This window comes from Bison bison, unplaced genomic scaffold, assembly GCF_000754665.1.
Source record: "Bison bison bison isolate TAMUID 2011002044 unplaced genomic scaffold, Bison_UMD1.0 scf7180017864384, whole genome shotgun sequence".
Taxonomy (NCBI): Eukaryota; Metazoa; Chordata; class Mammalia; order Artiodactyla; family Bovidae; genus Bison; species Bison bison.
In genome coordinates, this window is record NW_011494956.1 from 2,852,665 (window position 1) to 2,864,359 (window position 11,695).

An 11,695-nucleotide genomic window follows, 5' to 3' on the forward strand; every position below is an offset into this window, starting at 1 on the left:
AGGTCTAAAAGGGGGGGGGCGTGCAGTTTCCTCCTCAGAGCCAGAAAATCACAATTATAACCACCTCAAGTCATCAGTAACTGGGTTAGCCCATAGGAGGCAGACTAAAGCTGTCAATCGTGAAGACATTTACCCCTCTAAGACAATTTACCTTACAATCCCATAGCCTCCACCTATAACCATTTCCTACCAATCTATGGGCACCTGTGAGATCTCCCTTACACGCATCACCTTTTGGAAATCTTTTCTGATTGACTTCATTTAGTCAACCATAATGATAATCAGACAACAAATATTTATTGAACAAACATTATGGAGCTGACATAATCTGTGTAGTGAGAACACATCAGTAAAGAAAACAGAAAAATGTTCACCCCCATGGAGCTTATATTCTAACTACCTCACATCCACTTCAAAAGCAGAAAAATATAGATATGATAAATACCAGGCATTTGAGAAAGATGACTACTTAAATTCACGGATACATCAACAGATACAATGTTGGTACATAAACACAAGGTTACCCAGTATCATCCAGGGAACTCAGATTTGCATCACTAAAGAGAATATTTGGGGTATGAATCAGCTATGTTGCTTTCCAATCGTTTTCATGTAACATTATGTGTGCCTGTTATCCTCATTATAGACTTCCCTTGGGCAGAAAATATGTCCTTCATTTTCTTTGTACTATGTTCAGGGGGCAAGTTATACGGTGCCCCCAAATGACTATGAGTTCATTAACTGTTTGTTAAATAATACATTGCACTTATATAGTGTTTTAAACTTCATAAAAGGCACTTTCATGTGCATTATTATTACTAACATAGTGTACTTATTCTTACTCTAATACTAGATCAAGAAGAAGACAGTGAATTGCAGTAAGGGGACTGGTGGGAACACAAGTAGTATGTTTGAGACAACCACTTTTGCATGCCAAGAACCAGTTTTGTTTATGTTTTTCTACATTTCTACTAAAGTCAAGATACTAGCAAGTGCAGGAATCTGGCAAATTTAAAATCATAGCAATGGAAATCAGAGAAAGAAAAGAAAACCTGGGCTCAGAAAAAAACTCAAATCCAAGGGCAAAGTCTATGGCTTTAGTTAGTGATTTTTAAGCTTCATTTAATTAAAATGCGCTTTCCTGGGAATTCCCTGGCAGTCCAGTGGTTAAGACTTCATGATTTCACTGCCAAGGGTGTGGTTCAATCTCTAGTGGAGGAACTAAGATCTCACAAGCCGCATGGCACAGCCAAAGAAATAAAAAATTAAAAAAATTCACAGTCCTGATGAGCATCCTAACCCAGACATCCTGATTCATTAGACCTGGAGTAAAGGCAAGGAATATGAATTTTTACAAACATCCTCCAAATGATTTTGATGCTAACCCTCTGGGAAATGGTGGCCCAGAGAGAGTTTAACTTGACTATAAAGGTTGGACCAGGGAAGGTTAGTCAGTTCAATGCATGGCATCCAAAGCTTGGCATGTTCGAATATGGTTTGGTACCAGAAGTCTGTCATAGCAGGCATAGCACAGTGATGAGAAAAGTCACCATTTTTGAGTGTGGTCAGAATAACCACTGCTACTGGAGATGACTGGACCAGGATCTAGCCCCGGAAAGGAAAGGGCTAGACTGCTTCCAATGTTGGTCTAGGGCTCAATCTCAGGTCTAGGGCTGTTTTGTACCCTAGGGGAGATTTGAGTTCAAGGCAGGAAAACCTGGCACAGCCAACACATGTAGAATCCCAATCTATGGGAAGATCAGTCAGGAGGGTAAACTTGCCCTTTGAAGGGCTTATTTGTCCTCGTCCCTAATATTCCAAACAAGGCTAGAAAATTAGGAAGGGCAACATAATCTAAAAATAGAGATATGTTATGAAAACCCAAGTCTGAAAATCATGATTCAGCTCCAAGTTCCACAATGAATTACAGTTGAGGATGCTATATTCTCTCTCCAGCAGGAATGGCCCAGAGAGTCTGAAGGGCAGATGTGGTATAAAGGAAGAAACAATGAGGCAGGGGTTAACCCTGAACTTCAAGAGTCTCCATCCCCCACCAGGGAAGTGGATGCCCCAGCATTATGCTCTACCAATAATCTCATTTTAAAATCTACAGCTATCATTGTTTTCCTCACATACTGAGAACGGTTCTATTGTAATCAGTGCACAAAACAAGCACAAACGGAAAGTAACAACTAGGTCTTTCCAGAGATCTCAGAACAACCAGACAGCAAACATTCAAGTAACTGCAAGTTTAAATTATTAAGCAACATTTTCACTAGCAAGGTGTTAGCAAAACAGAGCAGGACTCTATGGTCTTGCCACCCATGTACTCAGCCTGCCTTTTGTCTGTGGAAAAACTTTAGCCAAAGAGTAAGTTTAATCAGAGAAGTGAGAAGATGCAGAAACAAAGGAAAACAGTCAAAGGAGACCAAATAATACTTTAGTCATTAAGCATAGTCAAAGACCTTCAGTTCATTCTCAAGGGCCATAGATAATATTCTGATTCATACCCTGCAAGCTGTCTTACAGATAGTAAAACTCCAGGTGGGGAAGTTAACTACATGATGACCAGACTGTAGCCATGTCATAAGCTGTCACAGTTCTGAGAACTGACCTCAAAGAAATGGAAACAAACCAACCCTAGAACTGAAGATTAACTGTACCTAAAAACAATCAAGATGATGCAGGTCAGACTACAGCATGACCAATTTCAAGATGACTGTCAGAGGTGACTATACTATTTCGCAATGTAGCCCCCTTACTCTGTCTATAAAAGCTCTTGCCCCCTGATTGTCACCAGGGAGATTTGGCCTTTGGATAGGCATCCCCGCCCACCCCACCCCCCACCGCCCCGTCCAAGGTTGCCAACTTCCAAAATAAAGCAAAATTTCCTTTCCATCAACCTGGCCTCTTTATAGACTTTTGAGTGGCGAGCAGCCGGATCCTATTTCAGTCACATTAGGAATTTATATCTAACATATAGGGGTATATGGAAAAATACTGGGATTTATTTAAACCAGAGGGAGTATTTTATAGGTGTGAAAATGCAAATTGAAAGAGGTTCATTGGCTTTTTCAAGTATACACATAGGTAGTCCAAGATGAAGGAAATAAACCTCGACCTTTTTAATTTTAAATTCCAAACATTTTCATCCTAACTTTTGACTTCTCTGCTGACACTTTTAAAGTGATAGTTTAGTGGGATATTTTTTCCTGGCTTTTTTTTTTACTATTAAGAAAAAAAATATTTATAGAAGTAGTGAGAATATCATCAAGTTCCGATCACCCAGCAATAAAAATCTTGATTCTTTTTTCACTCACTCACCACCCCTCCCCCAAGGTTATTGAAGCAAATTCTAGACATTGTATTACCTCATCCATAAACAGTTTGGCATAGAACTCTAAAGGATCAGTACTCTCTTTTTAAAAATTAACCATAACATATGGCTTCATACAATTTAATAAGATAAGAAAACGTTATACATAAATCACAGTGCATGAATTCATATTTATTATTGTATGAATAATTGGTGGGGGGTTGCCTTGGGTAGTATGAAGTTGAAATTCAAGACATATAGGTGATAGTTTTTTAAGCACAATGGTTTTTCCATATCACTATGTGTTCATCTTATTTTTTATAAAGGGAATTTATAGTCATCATATTTTTCCAAACTCAGAAACTTCTGAGTAAATTATTCTGATTCCACTGTGACTATTAGACTCTGGGAATTGTGAGATTTCCCACTTGAAGCTTCCATCTTCATTGATTATGAAGATAATCAACTGAATTATTCTTTTCCTCTTGAGAACTACAGAGCTCCTTGATTCCAGTGGCTAATAAAGGCTCTGTTATTAGAAGTAAAACTGTTAAAAGGATCAAGTACAGCAACCTAAAAGCTCAAACCAGGCAGTGTTTCAGAAAAACACACTAGTTGCTTTGAAAAAGCTACTCTGCTTTATAGCAAACATTAACTATATATAGTTAAATAATAAATATTTACATATTGAATAATGTAATGCCTAGAATGTGCTTCAAAATAATCCTGGGAGAGAATGGTGGATGGAAATATAGACAAAATTAAATTGGCTATGAGTTGATAAATGTTGATGTAGGGTAATGGAGATTTATTACTTGTATATGTTAGAAATCGTTCAGAATGAAAACTTTATTTTATAAAGAGGATAGGAATTACACAAAAATGATAAAGTTCTCAAACACACTTTGCAACCCCTCCTGCCTGAATCTACTCACCCAAACAGCCAGTAAGTACTAATCAGACTGGTCTGGGCTGTGCCACTTTCCAATCAACCCATAGAACAGCAACAAAGAAGAAGAAAAGAAGAATCTGAATAATATATAACCTGACCAGTTATTTCTACTTCTTTGGTTAGTTACAAGTTAGTCCTCCTTAGAGCTTCTAAAACACTTGAATGCAATCTATTTTGGAGAAAATTAATTATTCCTTGGTTTCATGGGATGACTATCAAATATTATAAGCAAGACACAAAATTTCCCAGGAAAATACTGCCAGAAAATCAAGTCAGCCTCGGGGAAAGGAAAAACATAGCTCAACAGCTTAACATCACAGAACAGATCAAAAATTTATGAAACAATTAGTATGCTAAACTTTTATAGCAAATAAATTTTAAATTGAATAGAAATGAACAAATGAACCATCATAAAAATAAGAAAAGGCTTATTTATTAGTGACAAGGAACCTGTATTTAGATCAAATAAATAACAGAGGAGAGAGAAATCCTGCACAGTTCTGCAAAGTGTAACGTCCTTGCAAGCAATCACTGTTCTCTTTTCAAGTATTTGCCTGGAGTTGTCAGAATTTGGTCTCCGTTTGGCCTGACCCACTTCAACCAGAAAAACGGACACTCTGGTACCTGAAAAGCTCTGACCCAGCTCTAAGGCCCCACATTCACAGAGCTTAAGCTCATCCATGGGAGCCCAGGCTAGCTGGCTATAGATGGGCACTCAGACAAAACTGCCCCCCAAAGACAAAGGCCTGGTGAGGACTCAAGCAACAAGCCCACAAACCCACTACCACCACCCTGAGAAAGGTCTTTTGCAAATGTCATATTGCCTTAGGTTCCAGAGTCAGGGAAAGGGGAAGAGAAAAGGGAGGAGAGCAAGGGAGGGAATGGAGAAAAGGAGAGTATGAAGGAGAAAGAAAGAAAAGTTTGTGATGCAGTATTTTGTTCTGATTTTGTAAATCAGCAAGTGATCAGAAAGTCAAACATTGCCCAACCATATTTTGTTCATGCCTCCCTTCTGACAAATATCATATTTTACCTTAAATTTTGTTTAATTCTATGTGTCTCTCCCGTTGTATTCCTAGAGGGAAGAAAGCATTTGGAATCTTTTTTTGAAATGCCACACTCTCAATAACAACTACCATACTTGACTTTAATGTTTGTTGGTTTAATTAATCAATCAATTAATTAATTGGCCTAGTCAAGTGTAGTCAGCTTATAGGTAAGTAACAAGCAACAGCTGCAAAACCTGTAGATTGAATAATATACTCAATATATTTAGCCCTTCACACTGATCCAGAAATAAGTGTGCAGAATTGTGTTTTATTATTTTTGTTATTTTACATAGTGGGATTTGTAAATTCAGTGAATTAATATGTACAGCAAACATATTTTACATACATTTGCATACAACCAGAACTTGAAGTTCACAATTCCCAAATGCATGCCCTTAAACTACTGAATTTAATAATGCTTCCATCTCCTAAGTACTCTCGGCCCCAGGTCCCTGTAATTCACATAAACAAAACATTAGGAATGTATGCTATTTCTTTTTCAAACTAAGAAAAAGAGAAAGATAGATTTCCTGTATCCCCCACCCCTTGTTTAATAGAATGCATATTTCTAAAACAGGACTCTCTCTCAAATACACATACACAAAAGAAAAACCTTAACGATGAGTTTTACAATAGGAATTGCTGATTACATTTATATCCAATCAGTTAAGTAAATTTTCCTGATTTAATTTTTTCACAAATAAAATTCTATCTTTAAAAGTTTTTAAAATGTCAGTCTATAAGAGTAAGCAAGACCATTGCTTTAAGAACTATATAAAAATTCAGTGAGCATCTTATCTAGGGCACTAATTTTACACTGAAAAAACTAAGAGTCAAGGATATCAACTGACTTTGCCCGGTCAGCAAGTGAAATCAGGACTGAGGCAACACCAAAAATCACATAAGGCCCATAGGATACTGTCCAAATTGCACAGATTACTTATGTGGAGATACACATACATACATAATGACCTTGAAATTTGGCACTTCAATTATTGCCTTAAATCTATAAATAATTGATTCAGGAACTATAGCAATATTAGCTGACTTTTTTAATCTAATGAATATCTTAAGGTTTTTCTCAGCCAGAGTGTAACACATATAGTCTGGAAAATATCTTAGACCCATAAATTTCAACCTGTTGCACCAAAAAAGAGCAGAACTCTCTGGGAATATTTATAGTATATGAAAGTAGTAGTAAGTAAAGTAGCATTGAAGTTGCTGGATGCCGAATAACTGTTGTCCTCAACTTCAAATATTTATTACAGTTAACACACATTTTTGGAATTTTAAATAAAAATCTAGGTACAAGCCATGAAAACAGATAATAATAATCAAAGAAAAAAAGGTTGGAACTTGGACCTTTGTTTTTATTTACCCTGAGGTTCTTTTTTCCCCTCTTTGTATGCAGATATCTCTTTTCAAATACTTCTAATACAATTCCTGGAAATTTTTATTGGTGTGTATTTCTGGAATTTTGTATTCAATACAGGTATTAATATGACCTTTTAAGCTTTTTAAAATTCTCCATAGAATTTCTATACTACAAATATATTTACACTTGGTATTAAGCATGGGCTCCATTTTCCCTCATATTTTATGAACTAGGTCTCTTCTGAGAAATCAGTATATACTTGTTAAATGTTTATCATATAATTATTGGTTCAAAATAAATTACTGATTTCAGAATAAAATGGTCATCATCATAGATCTGAATCAAAAGCTGCCTACAGGGTTCTAAAGGTTTCAAAAGAAAAATTAAAGTTTAGTTCATTCTTTTTCAGTCAGTGAAACTAACAAATTACCTGCTATTTAAAGTACTTTTCAGGATATTTCTGCCTTCTATAGATATAACTAGAGAGGCCTTGTGTTCTGACTCTGGGTAGTATCAGATGCATTCTGTATTCACATGTATGAAGATAATTTTATATTTCTGAGAGCTGCTATTTACTGACGATATGCAGCGATATATGTGAGTTTTATTTTTATATTCAGGATCTTCCAAATGGCTAATTCAACTAGCCAGTTTCGAGGAAATTGTTTATGGCAAATAATATAATATTTAAGACATTTGAATTTGTGGATTATTGTTTCCATTTACATAAAAAATTTAATTTAGGTGGGGTTTTAGTTTAACTCTAAGTTCACTTTGTTCTTTTTTTTTTTTTTTCAGAAAATCACTTCACTATCACCTGTGGAATTTATCATATTGCACGGTTTTTATTCCCTCTGCAGAGAAGGGCCCAAGAGAGAATATGCCTCACAGTGACCCTGCTTATGTTTACTAGGCAGTGATCCTCGGAGAAAGGATTTTTGAAAATGTATTAGAGCTAGAACCAAGAATTGGTGTGATTTTGAAGAAGTTATTACCGCTTAAAATTCTATTTTGAGCTAGATATTGCATGCCTAATTCCTTTTAAAACAAAAGAAAAAAGGAAAGCTGCTTTTGACATTACCAGTGAAAGGTTTCGTTGCTAATACAGAATTTCATTTTTCATTTATCTTGACCCTGTCGATGTACGTGGGGTTTTCCCTCTTTTTACTCAACAACAGCCATAATAATATCAGATCTCTGGCCAAAGATCTAACCAAATAGAAAGGGTGATAACGAACATCCTAGATCCATCTTTAGGACGCAATGTCCACCCTATCTCACCTCCTTGGGTTCTGGAGATAATTAAACTCCTCAAACTTGAATCTACAGGGAAGTTGTCAATGCGAGTCCCGTAGGAACAAATACTAGCACTTCCACCGAAAATCTGCCAAACCAGCTACAAAGTGAGGAGCCCACACCTACGGAAGGGTGCACACAGGGGGCGGACCTGGACACTGGAGGGTGAGAAGTTACTAACTATGCTTTGAGAAACCGAATCACTGTTTCTCATTCCATTCCCCCCCTTCTTTTCTCGCTCCCCACACCATTATATATATATTCATACACACATATATACATATATATATAATATACACACACACATATAACTCTCAAAATCAGCTGCCTCCTGAAAAACCTTGAGCTTCCCGTGTAACATTTAGTGTCTGGTAATTAATGATGCCCGCGCCGCGCGCCTCCTGGCCGGGGCTGGAGTTCAGGTCACTGGGAGCCCCTGACGTCAGCGACCGCTCTGCCTTCGTCAGGTCCAGGGCAGCCCCTGGGGTGGCCAGGCCTAGGGCTGTGGGGGGCTGCGGGGAGGGAGCTCGGGTGAGGGCCGGAGGAAACCCCCAAGCGGCGAAAGGGGCAGCCCTGGCGCCCGCCAGAAAGTCCTGCGGCAGTCAGAACCACAGCGTCCGTGGCTTCCGAGCACAAGCGGGCACCCAGACTCCGGACCGCGTGCAGAGGCTCCAGCGCTCCTGGAGACTCCCGGGGCTGGACGTGGGTGGGCGGTCTAGACAAGAGGGCCAAAGAAACTCCAGACTAGTCTGCAAGCTGCGGGGGCTTCCTTCCTTCCACTCTTTATAAAAGTCAACGTTAGATGGTTTCCACTGACTCCAGAAGTGGACCTTAAAATGAAACAGACCCACCGTTTTTCAACCTCAAACTTGACACAACTTGGCAGTTGGTGATCCGCAGAGTTTCTCCCCCAAGCACCGGTTGCTGATGCTCCAAACCTGGGACCCGCCACCAGGGAAAAATGAACTCGATCTTGAACCTCTTCTGGCAGCAAACTCTGCTCTCTCCACTCCCAACCTTTCCTTCTTCCCCTACTCTCCTGTTCACCATTAGGCCAGCTTTTGTAACCCTCCCAAACCTTGGGGGTTCTCAAGATTGTGCAGAGGTGTGATTTTTCGAAAGGGGGTCAGAGCCTGAATCCAGAAAAGTGATCCGCCGGCTCAGTTGCCCTGATCCTAAAGGTGGGGGACACGCGAGCCTGTCAGCCTGTGCGTGGGACTGGGTCTACAGAGCTCTGTCTGGAATGAATCCCGTACCTCTCCTGGGTCCTGTCTGAATTTCTTCATCATAGGTCTGGGAGAATCACTTCTCTCCCCTAGCATCCTTGTTTTTAAACTGTCTCTTTCTTTTCATGATAGTTAATTTTCCATCTTTTTATCCACACTCAGAGGACAAGAGGGGATTGGAGGCAGACTCCCAGAACAAAGATTTGAGGCCAAAAATTGCTTTGCCTAATAAACTCTGGTCCCAGAAACCGCCCCTGTGCAGCCCCAGCAAAACCTGAGGCAGAATCCAACACTCAGGTGTAGAAAACTGCCACGGCTGCTGCGACCCTCCCCCAGGATAGTAGTTGAGGGAAATTGGCCTTTGCAGGGCTGCAGGACACAGATTCCTCCTCCCCTTTCCACCCTAAGAATGGCTGGGAACTTGCGCAGGAGAGAATTTCTCCCCCCTCTCTCCAATTCAGACCATTTCGCAGGCTTTGCTTTTGGGAGGAGGAGAAAAACATTTTCTAGGGGTGCTTTTTTTTTTTTTTTTTTTTTGAAGTTGGAGCTCTATTGTCAACTTAAATAAAATCACACCTTTCCAAAGTCAGTAAATACCGCGGGAGCCGCTGCAGCCTCCAACTGGCTTCCTATTCCACTGTCACAGCCAAGTCCCCAACTTCAGTCTCATCTGTGAGGCTGGCGAGCTGCAGGTTCCGCCGCCGCGCCAGGCCCGGGATCCCCGTGTCCAGCCTGCCTTCCCTTGATGGGCTCCGAAGTCTGGACACGAGTCGAACCAAATTAAATCGAGACGCGTCAACTTTGAAACGGTTTTAAAATCTGTGACTTTCCCCTCCATATGTGCCCCACTGCCTGGCAGAAATGAACTGTCACATTCTAACATCTCCAGCGATTAATGAGAAAAAAATTATATAAATGTGTATTACATATATATCATATACGTTTATGTATTTCCATGCACACACACATATATATCCATAACTGTGACACTGTCTTCACAGCTTGGCCTCGTGTTAGGAATTAATACAACAGAATTCACTAGAACGAGATGATTAGCCTTATTTATAAGCATCACTTAAAAGGAGTGACTTGGAGGATTTCGGAAATTTTTCAAAGATGATTTGGGGGGTTGATTTTGTTTGTTTTTTAAGGAGCAGTGAATGTGCCTTTTACACAGTGTCTTTCGCTGCCCTTTTCAGGAAGCAATCGGCCCTCCTGACACTTGGTTAAGCCTCAGGACTTAAAAAGATCATTTCCTCGTACACTAATTTGAGCGAAATCTGGATTCAGAGTGTGGGTTTACACGCCCAGCTCGAATGTCTAATGTATCAAATCCTCGTTAACTAACGGCCCGCTCCGTGGCCATGTCAGCCAAAGGTCAGCCCCGTGCAACAGGGCAGCGCGGTTCAAAAGCACTCTTCCAGCGCCCTGCCTTCCCCTCCCCCCCAAAAATCCATCCTTCACATTTCAATAACAGAGCACGCGGAGTCCCAACGAGAAATGGCAAGGTTGTTTTTCTTTCTTCCCTTCTTCCCTCACATTAGGAACTTGTAAACGACGTGTCCTAAGGCAACTACTGAAAAATTAAGTTTATTTTTTTTCCAGTGGGAAGGGAGAGGAGTTAGTGGACAAGGTAATTGTCGAAATGCCCTCCAGAGGCACGTATATCTGAGAAGCTGTGACTCTCAGAAATCTTCACTTGAAATAGTAATGATAATAACTTCACAGCATTCGAATGGAAATCATGAGTAAACTTTGTTGGGGACCTGAGGAATTAGAAACTGCTTAGGGGAAGGAGCAATTCTCCTCCCCTGCTTCCCTCCGCCAACACACACACACACTTTAGAGACCAGCAGAAAGCTTATTCTTAAAAGATAGCTTTAGTGGGTGTCCACAGGGACAAAGAGGATCCAGAGGAGCGAGGCTGGACCACCCCCCTCCGCTCCCTCCTCACAGGGGAGCCCGCGACACCTCTGACTACTTCGGGTAGTGTGTTCACACACACCAGCCGCAGGGGCCCAAGTTCTCGGCGCGCGCCTCCAGCGGCTCGCGCGCACACGCAGCCGCCCGCGGAGTCCGCTAGAAAGGTGGCAGGGCGGGGTGAGAGGAGAACGCGACTTACCGGATCTGGGGTCTAGATTTCGGGCAAGGTTGGCAGCAGAGTAAGGCCGGGCAGACGGTCAGTCCTACCGGAGACAGGCAACTTGGGCAGGGGCTGGGACTGGGGCGGAGGGAGGGGGAGGGGAAGAAAGCGCCTGTCCGGTTGGGGTCCCCGATTCCTTGGCCCTGACCCGCGTCCCCCGCCGTCGCTTCCTCAGACTAAACTCGGCCTGGCTCGGGGAGGCCCCAGAGCCCGCCTCGCCGCCTCAAGTCAGAGCCTCCAGGCCGCCAGGTCTCTGGCGCCGACCCCGGGGGCGCTGGGGGCGCTAGGGGCGCCGGGGGCGGGGAAGGGGCGTCCCCAACTCTCTGGCCCGGAGAGGG